This window comes from Lepisma saccharinum, chromosome 15 (genome assembly GCF_977018435.1).
Source record: "Lepisma saccharinum chromosome 15, izLepSacc3.1, whole genome shotgun sequence".
Taxonomy (NCBI): domain Eukaryota; kingdom Metazoa; phylum Arthropoda; class Insecta; order Zygentoma; family Lepismatidae; genus Lepisma; species Lepisma saccharinum.
This window is the reverse complement of record NC_139243.1, coordinates 74,514,736-74,528,886: the sequence shown is the minus strand read 5'-3', so window position 1 is coordinate 74,528,886 and position 14,151 is coordinate 74,514,736. Positions and strand designations below refer to the sequence as shown.

The 14,151-nt window shown below is 38.7% G+C and overlaps 2 protein-coding genes across 2 annotated transcripts in view; both read left to right on the top strand.

The window, feature by feature from the left end:
* LOC145999339 (uncharacterized) overlaps nt 1-14,151 on the top strand; it is a 478,836-nt gene that overhangs the window by 347,475 nt on the left and 117,210 nt on the right. The gene's annotated exons all lie outside the window — the stretch shown is intronic.
* The window catches only part of LOC145999747 (uncharacterized), a 63,186-nt gene continuing 55,363 nt past the window's right edge, over nt 6,329-14,151 (top strand). The window contains exon 1 of the mRNA XM_083137033.1: nt 6,329-6,388. The gene's annotated coding sequence lies outside the window, so the exon portion shown is untranslated. The remainder of the gene's footprint in view (nt 6,389-14,151) is intronic.

The following is a 14,151-nucleotide window of genomic DNA, read 5'->3' as shown; positions in this document are numbered from 1 at the left end:
CCGAATTGAAATTCATCTGGGAAGAATATTCCTTGACCGAATTGAAAACTTTACAAATGAAAAGGTTTATTACGGTCGAGAACCCATTTACGCTTGCTGATTTTCTCTCCTGGATGGGAATTGAATTTATTTAAAATTCCTGGACCTTCAACAACCCTGGCCTCCACCCGCAAATGCAGACGCTGTGGCTGCTGCTTAGGTGGGAAAGTTGACTAGACATACAAATAAAATTAATCCAAAGATATATAGCGAATAATAGTTGCTTACATAATAATATCATGAAATACGGAGAGTCAAATTACTTATCAAGCATTTTCAGTTATTTGCCTATCCTAGTGGGAGGGAAAATCATTTGCCCTTGCTGGTGAACTCGGTTCCTGCAAATTCAAGACGGCATTTTCTAATTTTCATTTCTGTTTGGGCCGACAACTCCGTGGTGGAGTGGTTAGCACGTTATGCTACGAAGCAGAATGTCCCGTGTTCGAATCCCGACCTGAGAATGTGTCTTCTTTGTGATTGTCGTTTCATCAAGTTAATCTTAACTCATTCTCATCTTGACGATTAGCCAAAAAGTGTCAGAAAAGTGAAGTAAAATGAACCAAGTCAATCAATAATTTCTATTTCGTTATTTTACGCCGCTTTCTACCTCTTGTGTTAAATGCGACGATGAGACTGAATGATGATCCGAAGGAATAGCGATGCGAGAGATGATGCAACCACACCTGTCCAAGGTCCGAACCTTGAACCTCTTTTTTCGTAGTGCGTCATGCTCATGCTTCGGGAGTGGAATCCTTGGAATTAAAAACTATAACAGTAGGGTGAAAGAAAACAACATTGTACTGTGCAAAAAAGCCATGTTTAGGTTCTATAAAGAAAAGTACAGTTATTCAGTAAAATTAATTTTGAAGGACAAAGCCTCCGAAGCAGGGACGTAGCTAGGTTGATCAGTTTGGGGGGGCCCAAACGTTAGATTTTTTCTATCAAACTATTATGAATTAACAAACTATTTATACACCATATAGGTTTATGCTGTATACATACATTATATATGCATGTGTGTGTGTATATATATATATATATATATATATATATATATATATATATATATATATATATATATAATCTTGGAAAGAAAAGGATCAAGGGCCTCCTCGGTGGCATTAGCCTTACTGTGTATAAAGTGGACTTAAAACACCAACTCAATCAATCAATAAATTGGAAAGGAACATCATTTTCTTCTGTAGGCCCCAACAGTCTACGGATATACTCTCGTGAAATACACACCCATTATTCGGGAAAATAAATGCAGAATGAACTCATTAGCTTAATGGCTTATACACCAAGAACAATGTTATTAGTCTTTAGATTTGTAAATTTGCTGGAAAAAAAATTCAGAAGTAGATAAAACTCTTTTCCATTGTTTTAGATATAAAGTGCTGGAACCAGGTTTACAAGTATTGGCAACAGTGCAAACATGAAATGTGTGCGTAATGAGTTCAGGCTAGGCATCTCATGTATACAGTTCATACCGGAATCGAATCCAATATCTCTTAGTTCAAGGGCGGGCCCGAGTCTTCTATGGCATTTGATTGTTCACTTGCAAAGTGATGACGATAAGAAATGATACGCACACGTCTAATTTCTTAAAATTAATCTTATTTGTGTGTGGAAAACTGAATACATGATGGCACTGGATAAAACAAAGTTCCCACATGCTCAAATCATTACGCTCTCGTCTTTGGTTCGGCAGGTTCAACAACCTGCCCGGGTTCGATTCCCGACGGAGGCACATAGTTGTTCGGATCTCCCTTTAAACTGTATGTCCAGTCCCGATTAGCCTTACTGTGCATAAAGTGGACCTAAAACACCAGTTCAATTAATCAATCAATCGAAAGGTTCAAGGTCAGATCGCTGGTGGTCAGGCCGGTAGCCAGAATATGATTTCGGAAGGGGATTATTCCTTATCGGCAGCCACCATCTAAAGAGAAAAGGTTGGGGGAAGGAGTAAATGCGCTGAAGATGAATTTCTTGGTATATTGCAACTTACCATATACAAGATGTTTAATCCTGTTAATGAAGTAAATTTAATTACTACTACACATTATTAAAATCAGATATTTGTAGGATTTCGGGAAAGGACTGCAGCCTTCGAGCCCCTTCCCTGTGTATGTGCCTGCTTGTATAAGTTCCAAAATTTCTGTGCTGTTCCAACATCGTGAGGACAATTTGGGAAGTATAATACTTGAAAGCGATATGGAAGCAAATTCTGCTCTCAAAACTATCGGACTCGATGTGATGACCACGCGCAACCAAATGAAAGAACTCTTCGCAAGCCTTGACTAATTGTAAGCTTTTATCGGCCTCATCGATGGCGCAGTGCTAGCGTCACTGCCTTGCAATCAAGGGGTCCCGGGTTCGATACCCAGTGGAGGCAGATAGTGGTTCGGATCCCCAATTAGCCTTACTGTGCATAAGGTGGACTTAAAACACGAACTCGATAATTGGAAGGTTTAAGAAGAACTAAACATGGCTTTTTATGCATCATACAACTTTGCATCTTTTCACCCCACTTTTACAGTTTTTCTTCCTAAGAGTATAACACGCTACAAAACCAGAGGTCCAAGGTTCGGACATTTGACAGGTATGGTTGTATCATGTCTGTCCCATCGCCATTCCTTCGGCTCATCATTCATCCACATCGTCGCCTTTAACCCAAGAGGTAGAAAAGCGGCGTAATGTAGAAATATATAAATGATTGATTTGGTTTATTTTACTTAATGAGTGATGTGAAAATGATGAGAGGACCATCATAAAGAACACACACGCGCAGTCCAGGATTCGAACCCAGGAGCCCTGGCATCGTAATGCACCTTGTTAACCACTGCACAACAAATAGAAACAGAAAATGCTTGATAAGTAATTTGATTCTCCATAACTCATGATTATATTATAAGTATTATTCACTGTATGACTAGGGATTAATTATATTTGTATGTCTAGCCAACCTAGCCACCTAAGCAGCAGCAGCTTCCGCATTTGCAGGTGGAGGCTAAATGAAGAAAAATCACAGAAAGTGAGAATGATATACAAATTTTATAACATGACACTTATAGAGCATGCAGACTGCTGTAAAAACAATTGCTACATACCTTCCTTAATTCAAACGTGGTTTATTCTTCATTATACATGAGATCAACCACCCTGGGAGTCGAACCCAGGATCTTGTGTGGTAGTCAGACTCTCTTTTTGAATGCCAATATGTTGGATATTTGGTCGATCAGTCGATCTTGATCCATTGTTTCCAGAGGAGGACAATCTGGCAGCTTCTCATTCGACATTTTACTCGCGATGTAGGAAAACCAGATCAGAAACCCTTCGTGATGCTATCTTCTCGCACAACATTTTACTCGCGATGTAGGAAAACTAGATCAGAAACCCTTTGGGATGCTATCTTCTCGCGTTTACAGAAGTTTACCACGGTTCGGACAACAAATCCTACTTCAAACTAACAGATATGAACGGTCCACCAAATCAATAGATGAACCGACAGCTTCAATGTTTCTCCAAATTTTCATAAAGTGGCCTTTTCCTCCTTTCAGGGCAGGTCATTAGCAGGAGGGATGAGTGCATGTGAGAAGAACCGTTATGTAATTCATTCACACCTAAAATGGAGCCAGATGAAGAGAAAGTGCGGGTTTTGGGGGATCCTGGATCTGGTGTGCAGCAGAGAGGAAAAGTGCATTTTCAATAGGTCTCAGACTTCCCTGACCGAGGCGGACCACAAAACCATTAACTGCATCCCCTCCCAATACGTCTGTTTGTGTTCAACAAGCAAGAAACAGGGAAATAAGAAAGAAATGCCTTGCTTGGGGTTCGTGCTACTGAAAATTGAAGAAGTGTTTCAAACTGCAAGCAAAATTTACTGAAGAATTATTTTGCAATATTCGTTATCAAACAAAATAAAATTTCCAGCAAATACAGAACAGTTTCCCGGGGCCATGTGGACGTTTGCTGGGGCCAGTGCCCCCGCGTGCCCCCCCCTAACGACGTCCCTGCTCCGAAGTGTTTTTCCATTCGGTGACTCGTGGTCATCACATCGAGTCCCATCTAGTTTTGAGAGTGGAATTCGCTTACATATTGATTTCAAGTAGCTTCTCAATTGTCCTCACCATGTTAGGCCATCACAGAAATTTTGGATTTCCTACCAGGGATCGAAGCTTGAAAGACTAGAGCGCAATAATTTGAGAGCGCGAGAATTTTGTTGTTTCTATTGCCATCATATATTCAGTTTTGCACGCGCAAAGAAGATTACTTTTAAGAAACTAGATGTGTGCATAAAATTTCATATATATCGTCATCATTCTCCAATGTGAACAGTACGACGCCACAAAAGACTCGTGCATGTCCCATAGAATAGTGGTTAAGGGTGTCGCCTTGCACTAAAGGCCGCCGGATTCGATTCTGGTATAAACAATATAGATGGGATGCCTATCTTGAACTCATTACACAAACATTTCATTTTCGCACCGTTGTCATACTTGTACGTACACCTGATACCAGCACCCTTTTATATCTAAACCCACGGAAGAGAGTTTTCTGTACTTCTCAATTTTCTTCGAGCAAATTAACAACTCTAAGGAGTAAGGACTAATGACATTGTTCTTGATGTCTCAAAAATCTAACATAAGAGATAATACATGCAATTTTAAAGACTGTCTAGATGCCATTAACTTAATAAGTTCATTCTGCATTTAGATTCCCGAATAATGGCCGTGGATTTCGCGAGTCTATATCCGTAAATTTTTGGGGGCTACAGGAGAAAATAATGTTCTCTTCCAACAAGATTTATATATATATATATATATATATATATATATATATATATATATATATACACAGATACTGTACATATACTTATGTAGGCCTATATGATATATTAATAGTTTGTTAGTTTTTAATGGTTTGATAGAAAAAAAAAAACTTAAATTTTGGGCCCCCCCGAACTGATCAACCTAGCTACGTCCCTGATGATAGGCAAAAATAACACGGAAAATGCAGACGAAACTATGAATACGCACTGGTTGTCCAAAGCAGTGCTGTATCATCTGCACGTCATGTTGTAACTGGGGTTCTCGGAAATTATTTGAAAATAAAGGAATTGAAATTGACCTGTACTTGAAAAGCTGGGACAGGAGAAAATTGCGAACATGTCGTTGCAGTTCTTTCTGGAAAGAGAAAGGCTGGTTTAATAAAAATATTCACGATTTCATGACCAGGCTATACTCACTGAAAAAAGACATCGTACTGAATGAAACAGTAACATTAGCATGTCCACTTTTTTTCTGGTTACATTTGACATTAATTCATTCTCAAACTATTTTCATCTTCTCTCTTAATCGACTTGCACCTGTTCCAAACTTCACACATACGAAATACCGGTAATACATGGACGCATTGGGTAAGACGCTTCATGATTTTTTCGAAAAAAAAAGAAAAAATGCTTTATTTATAAAGTACTAAAAATTTTACTTTGATGGTAATATATATTTATCTCTCGAAAAATAAAGAAAGCAGACTCGTGCATTCTTCGTAATTTCCTTGCCGAATTACAGTGTTATATCCCCCATACCAATCTTCTGTCAATTACATTTTCCCTGATTTATTAACAAATTTCATTTTGTTGATTCCACGGGGTGGAAACACTTGACAACTTTTAATTTGTTCTGACCCATAAGACGATTTAGAGCAAAAAGAAACCTGAACAGTACACCTAACTCTCTCGCATATTCCCCATCCTTTAAACGACTTCAACACAACGTATCCTACTTAGAGTACTTCTTGAAAATCCCACCAGATGGCATATCGTACTTTACTACATCTTTTACTATTAAAAACTACTACTTCGTTTTGGAGTCGATTTTGTAGATATTTTCGTGAATCGCCCTGCAGAAGATCTGCTACTAAATCCGATGATCTAATGATATGATATGATAGCAGCGGATGAACAACGTTCTCGGAGGCGGGGGGGGGGGGGGGCTTGGCTTACGCACTGGAGGGGCAAGGGGGTGTCCAGAGATTTTTTCCAGCGAGGGGGCACAATTTATTTTTAACAGGTGGGTAAACAAGGCTTATTACCCCGTAATAATGTTGCCCTCTCAGAAAACACCACTTGAATTTTAAATTATCACGTTCCTACATCCAATATAAACTTGCAAAGGCGTTGTGGGGCAAAAGAGGAAGAACATGAGAAGGACTTTTCTAATGTTGATCTGCATCACTGCAGCCATATTGGCGCTTTGGTTAGTGTTTTGTTTCTTCATCTTTCTTCTTGTCTACCTCGAACACATGGAGTTGTGTCAGGCTGTTTACTTCGTTCCCGTGTAAGAAAGTTAGTACCATAGACGTTAGTACCTTCAGTGGTGTATACTTTAGGTGTAATGTAATTCCAGTGCGTATCAGTGCGAGGGGTTTATGCAGAACTTTTCATCTGTGTGTGATCTTTAGAGGGGTGAAATTAGCATTGAATTCAAGCTGGAAGAGAGCGGAGCCTAAAACCAATGGGGCTCAAGTTCCTTTTGTTTTATTGCGATTTGATCATGCTACGAATGCAATTTTTTGATGGTTCGATTGCGATTTAGGTCTGTTAGGTAAGACTCTAGTGTACGTTTTTTTCCTAAGGAATACGTGTCATACATCGTTGGAAAGCTTATTTTATAAGGCATTCAACAACGTAAATCCCAAAGCGAGGAAAAATTTCCTGGTGGAGTAAATTGAGAAAAACCGATGTTGTCCGAATATGCATAATTGAACGTACTGAGGAATTTTTTATGGTAACATTATCGTATGAGGGAAACAGATTCCTTCAAATTTACAGAAAAAAGTACTTACGGAAATCATTTTCTTTAGCGTTGTGGAAGTTCCTTAATATAGATTTGATCCATTTTAATGTGAATGCATGTTGTTTTTTAGATGAAGCACATATTTAGGGTGAAATGAGTGCTAATGGAACCTAACCTAACCTCGTAGGCATACCTCGTCCCCGTGAATGGATAGTGGGGCTATTGTGAACAGAAAGTGTAAAAAGAAAAAGGTACTTACCGGAAGAGATGCCAGCTGCTGCACCACAAACGTGAACCGCGAATGCAAAGAAGCAATCACCATGCAGATAGGGACGTAAAGTAGAGTCTAGCCGTATGTTAACATCAGTGACGTGCGGTGACCTCGACATTTGGGGTGGCGAAGGTTGGTTGGTGTGGTTCCTAACCCCCCCCCCCCCAACACACACAAATCTGAAATTTGGAAGTTTTTGTCCTCTTGAATTTTAGCTGCAGCAAGATCTTTATTAGCATCTGCCTGTCCAAGTGCCTATTGTTTAATTCCAGTTCTTTCATAGCCACTGCATTTTTTTACGTAGTAAGGTTTTCTGCGAAAATCTCTGTCCGACACGCTGTTTCTGCTCCCGCCATTTGCTTTCTGCATGAGAGTGCAGTGTTCCGTGTGTTAAGATGATGCAACCCCATAGCCAGTGTTTCAGCCTCGCAGTGTTTTCACTAGAACCATCTGTCGAGTATTTTTTTTTAACTATGCTTGCCTAACCTAACCTAACCTTACGGAAAATGGTTTTTGTGGCTAACATCAATGGTTTGCGACGTATTAGCATAATTTCAAATCCGGGCACGAAAGATGATATTTTCTGGTGAACGAGGTTGCAACACTGCATAAATTGACAAAACACTCTCAGAACACCCCCTAAACCAGTATGCTATCACGTCCATAATGTGTTACAGATTCGAAACAACAAGTAACAGTAAGTACTCATAAATAGAAGAAATAGATATTATCTTAGTTAGAAATGCATTATTTCACCTTAAGAAATGTTCCGCATTCGAAAATAACACGTTAGCAATGTAAAGAAGTCCGAAAAAAAATGATTCGTAGGTGTTTCCCTCATACGATAATAGTACCAAACCTTGTATAAAGATGAAACAGTGAGTTTTGTTTTCCATGCCTTGTAATTGATGAGTGTCTTGTGACAACGACATGCGGAGCGAAGGGTAAATTCCTGAACTTAGTGAAAGGTACGTAACAAGAGGTTCCCAAACTTTTTCATTTCATGGGGCCCTTATGTTTGAAGATTTTTCTGCAGCACCCAAGTCAGAATGTAAGCCTATGTAGCACTTGCTATGCTCAGTTAATGTAGTTATGTTGCTTGCCTTATGTTAAAAAATGAACACATATCAAATTCACAAACATTTTAAATGTAAAAAGTACAGTAACTGTTCGATGTCTGCCGAACAGATTTCTTCATTTTTACAGAAGAAACTACTTACGGAAATCACTTTCTGTAGCATTGTTAAAGTTCATGAAGGTGTTTTCTCTCATCGTGTAATGTGTTTGAGCGCAAATTCTTTTTTTTTCCTGAGAAATATCTCTCCAACACACAATTACCGTTCCTTTCATTTGCTTCCTCTACCTGAATCGGATGTTGCATGCATTTGATGATGTAACCCCCTGTCACTGTTTCCAACCACGCAGTGGTTTTGCAAGGAGATGACATGTCCCTCCTGACATTATTACGACCCCCCATTTTAACTATGATTTCCTAACGTAACCTAACCTTACCGTGCATGGTGCTATCCGTGAATGGTATGTGGGGCTACCCGTGCAATAAATCATCGAAACATGTAAAACGATAAAGCGTAATAGTAGGTATTTTTTGGTTAAGATGGTTGGAAATGCTGCAAATCAACAGTCATGACACGTGATGATCCAGAACGCCACAGCTGTGCACGCCATATTGTGTGTTACGCAAGCTAAAAAAGGAAGAACAATAATTACTCATAATGTGAAAAAGTGACATTATTTTCATGAAAAAAGCATAATTCCACCTTAAAGAATGTTCCGCAATGCAGAATAGATAAGTAGGTATGTTAAAAATGACAAAATAAACGAGTGAGAGGTGTTCGTCAGAGGTCGAACAGGTACCAAAAGTACTAAATAAGCACATATCTGGAAGTGTCATTTCAGTGAAAATATTGGAACATTTCGTGACACCCCTGTAAGCTATCCATGGTGGCCTACCCCACCACGACACACACTTGGGGAACTACTGTGATAGAATATATTGGAAAAGCTGTACAAATTCATTCTCATGTGTACCAACAGTGTTTCATATGCTATCCAATTTTTGTACATATACGTGCAGTCAATTTGCAACCAGGTGAGTAGTGAAACTTTTAGTTTTTTTTTGTTTACATGGTTAATACAGGTTCCATTTCTGCATCAGAGGTATCAAAGTACACTATATAATTACATGTAAAATTACACTAAATGTAGACAGGAATGGGATTTTTGGGAGTCATCCTAGCTATACCTGTTTTGGACGTAATACCGAATTTGTGAAATAGTAAGATGGAATGTAGTTTCTCTTTCCCCCTGCTGAACTTTCATCAATTATTTGCAAATTATTATGCGAGGCTTGAAGGAAGATTTGTGCTCAAAGCCAGATCAAGAAGTGATCAGGTGTTTAAAGCATTTAGGGGCATTAATTATTCGGTACCAGTTAGATATAGCGAAAACACGTTTAACTCCTTCATTTTCAAATTAATTTCATTTGTGCTTACCTCATATGCATACGGAACACTTTTCAACTTAGGATTACTTTTTTTCAATGAAAAAAGCGTTATTTTTAACATTGTAAGTATTTATTGGTCGTTGCTAATTGGCAGCCAAATCTTGACTCACGTTGTCTATCGTCAGCTGATATTCAGTGTTACCAAACTTATGAACTGATAAATGCCGCACAACCTATCCACAGAAGGTTAGGTTAGGTTCAGTTAGGTTAGGCAACATAGAAAATTAAATTGGAAAAAAAAACCGCTCACACATCATCTTGTAAAACTACCGCATGGTTGCTACACTGACAGGGGGTTATATAATCGAACACACAGAACTTTTGATTCACATAGACGACGGTAATGGTGGCATGAGCTATCGTGCCACGGAGATACATGAATGTCGAAAATTACATTATTTACCGGCCGAATAAGTTGCACGAATGGAAAAAAAAAACTATTCCCAGCTTCCAAAAGTCCACAGGAACTCAATTCCGTAAGTACTTTTCCATCTCTTCTCCTGTAAATTTGAAGAAACGAGTTTTCGCTATATCTAACTGTTACCAACTATTCTACTGCTAAAATACCTAAAGGTGATCCACCTAATCTAACAATGAAAGGATTTCAGAATATTTTAGTAATTCCAAGAGCCCCAAACCTGACCTAACTAACATAACAACAAAAACATTTAGGAGTGAAATAATACTCCTTCACATCCCACACACGCAAACAGTCAGATAGAAGTGCATGGGAGGGAAAAATTGTTCTCCACAAAACGTGCAGTAAGTAGTCACGGAACCTCTGAAGTATGATTAGAAATCAAACCACGCAAAATACCACAGCGGTCTAGTCGGTAAGGACCATTCTCCGTGACGGAGTGATTAGCACATCGTGCTATGATGCTATGAATCCAGGCTGGGCATGAATGTTTGTGAGTGTCCATTCATCAATTTTATATCATCACTCATCCCCTTCTTCGGAAATTAGCCAAAAATGGGACAAAAAGCAAAAAAGCAGAGCACTCACACTAGTCGGTAGGGCATTTGACATTACCAGTTGTCTATCGGCCGAACACGCCGCACTCATTTATTTAGTCACTTCTTACATTGGAACTTACCTATTGTGCATTGCGAAACATTCTTTTAGGTGCTACTCTGCTTTTCTGACGGAAAATAATGTCAATGATAGCCCCAATATTCTTCCTTGTTTCCCTTCAGCAATACACCGCTTGGGTAAATGTTTACTATTATTCGGACACCTATAAGTTCTGAGTTTCGTCAATTTTTTACATTTCTACTTATCTATCTGCTTCGCGTATCATTTTTTAATGTGTATTGACGTTTTTTTTGATCATTTTTTTTAAAAAAAGTGTTTTTGTAACTGAAGAACGTACGTTTCCGCAAATGGTTTGTGGGGCTATGCGAGAATGGTGTGTGGGGGCTATGCAAGAATGGTGTGTGGGGCTACACATATTTTTTCGAAACCAATTTTTAACTAGTGTAACCTATTGTGACCCTACCTAACCTAACCTTACCGGAAATGGTTCGTGGGGCTATGCGTCAATGGTTGAATTTCCGCTATGAAACATTCCCACATCACACAAAACACCTTCCAGATGTTAGACAATACTACAGGAACTTATTACGGTAAGTAGTTTCTTCTGTAGAAATGAAGAAATCTGTCCAAAGGATAGTAAACTAGTACCTCCAACTTTACTAACCAAAAAATGCCCAACAGATAGCCCCAAAACCATTGACCTTAGCCCCAAAAACCATCCACAGGTAGCCCCACAAACCATTCACGCTATCCTCACAAACCATTGACGTTAGCCACAAAAACCATCCACGGGTAGCCCCATGAACCATTCACATGAGGTTAGGTTAGGCCTGTTAGCTTAGGTTCCATTAGCACCCATTTCACCCCTAAATTCATCGAAAAATTCCCTAAATTATTTTCCTGTAACACAATGGCGTGGTTGAAAACAATGACAGGAGATTATGTCATCAAGCGTGCGAACATCCGGTTCACGAGAAAGCAAATGGAACGCCAATTGTGTGTCTGAGAGATATTTCTCTTCAAAAATACATGAATTCCCCGTAAAACAGATTCAGCGATGAAAGAAAACATCTCCACCACCTTCGATAATGCTACAGAAACTCATTTTGGTAAGTACTTTCTTGTGTAAAAATGAACAAATGAAATTGACAACTGTTACCCATTTGACTGCCACGTGGGAGACCCAGGTTCGGTTTCCAGGGTGAGTGATCTAAGGTTGGGTTTTTCTGGCCTTGACCCTGCAAAAAGTGGTACTGGGGTTCGCCCAACCTTAAACCAATGGGTACCTGGGGGCAACCTTGGGGGACAAAGGCAGATGAAGCATGTGCTGGGCACATCACCTCCAAAAGAGAAGATCGAAAATGCATGGGGCCCCACCCCCACATCCCCTAAATGTGGCTTCATGGCATTGTGCTTTACCTTTACCTTACTACGTAAAAAAATGCAGTGGCTATGAAAGAACTGGAATTAAACAATAGGCACTTGGACAGGCAGATGCTAATAAAGATCTTGCTGCAGCTGAAATTCAAGAGGACAAAAACTTCCAAATTTCAGATTTGTGTGTGGGTAGGGGGAGGGTATGACCCACACCAACCAACCTTCGCCACCCCAAATGTCGAGGTCACCGCACGTCACTGATGTTAACATACGGCTAGACTCTACTTTACGTCCCTATCTGCATGGTGATTGCTTCTTTGCATTCGCAGTTCACGTTTGTGGTGCAGCAGCTGGCATCTCTTCCGGTAAGTACCTTTTTCTTTTTACTTTCTGTTCACAATAGCCCCACTATCCATTCACGGGGACGAGGTTAGGTTAGGTTCCATTAGCACTCATTTCAACCTAAATATGTGCTTCATCTAAAAAACAACATGCATTCACATTAAAATGGATCAAATCTATATTCAGGAACTTCCACAACGCTAAAGAAAATGATTTCCGTAAGTACTTTTTTCTGTAAATTTGAAGGAATCTGTTTCCCTCATACGATAATGTTACCCAAGATTTATTCTTTGAAACTCACACTTAACAGCAATTAAATGAACTTTAAATCACATATTGCAATTTTTCAAGACATCTTTTCCACTATATTTTTTAGTTGCTATAGTATTTCTTGCTTGTTGATAAATCTATTAGTTTCTTAAATGTTGCCAGGTCCTGGCACATCAAGGTTAGTTTATTTTCTATCTGACACTAGTTTTCTATGGCGTCATAAATGTTTGCCATATTGAAAACGACCAATACTATATTTTAACTAAATAACAAAGAATCACAATGTAATGTCCAGGGCATTACACCCTGTTCTATCATACAGTCTTCATTCTGTTGGTCCAAGAGTTTTAAACACCTCAACTATGTCACTGATGAATTTGATCACTTAAGAAAAACGCTCCCTCATTGCTTGAAACTTTTATGAGCTTGAAAATGCTTCATCTTTTTATTTTCAAGAGTATAATATTGTATATTAACCTGTGATCGGTCTTAGGTGCACGCCACACTCACTTACAATTTAATAAAGTGTCATTTTAACTATTTAAAATATTGGCCTGCAGCACACACTACCAACTTTTAGAGTACCACTGGAAGTACAACAAATTAATTTCAAACAATTAAAGTTTGGAATTGAAATTCTTATACAATTAACAATTCTTTTTGTAGATTAATGTATTCCTTAACATCTGTGACTTGTGTTTGTAGATATATGTATTTCGTTCATGAACTAGTGAAATGGCAAATGTAAACCACTCCACACCTGAAATTAAATATTATGTAGAGATAGATTTGTGTGTGTGTGTGTGTGTACGTATGCCATTTAATTGAATTAGTATTTTGTGGATACATTGTAATCACAGACCCTTTATAATGTTAATATATTTGTTTGGGGAATTGAGAGGTGGTAATATGTAAGGTTGAAATAGAGAAAACATCTGCTTATACCCTTGAATTTACTTTACCAGGAATTATACTTGAATTTTATCATGGTCCTGTAGTGGCCATACTGAGTAAGAGCTGTGAATGTATCTGGGAAAGTGACGACATGCAATATATAATACGGGAATGACGAAAATATAATAGGAATAGAAATATACAAAGCTTTGTATAATTTAAAAATTCAGTTTACAACAAATTTTTGCAAGTTTGGTAGGGAATCAAGATGTTCAACTGTAACAATTGCTAAGAGGAATGTTTATATTTTTGTCTCAATACAAAATATATACGGGAACATTTAATTTGTAATAAATATCTACCTTTGAGGTACATAACTAAAATAAAAAGAAAGGCACATGGGGTGATGTTGAGGTATATAGCTCCAGGTATTCTTGATTGTGGCCAAAGTTGTGATGGCGATCAGTTTCCCTCCAGCATTGCCCCCAGATACCCATTTAGGAATGCCCCCATTTATATGAGGCTGGGTGATCCTCAGAGCCATGCAGAAACAGGGAATTGACTGGAAAATTTCCTTGTGCAGATCTGCCGTGAAATG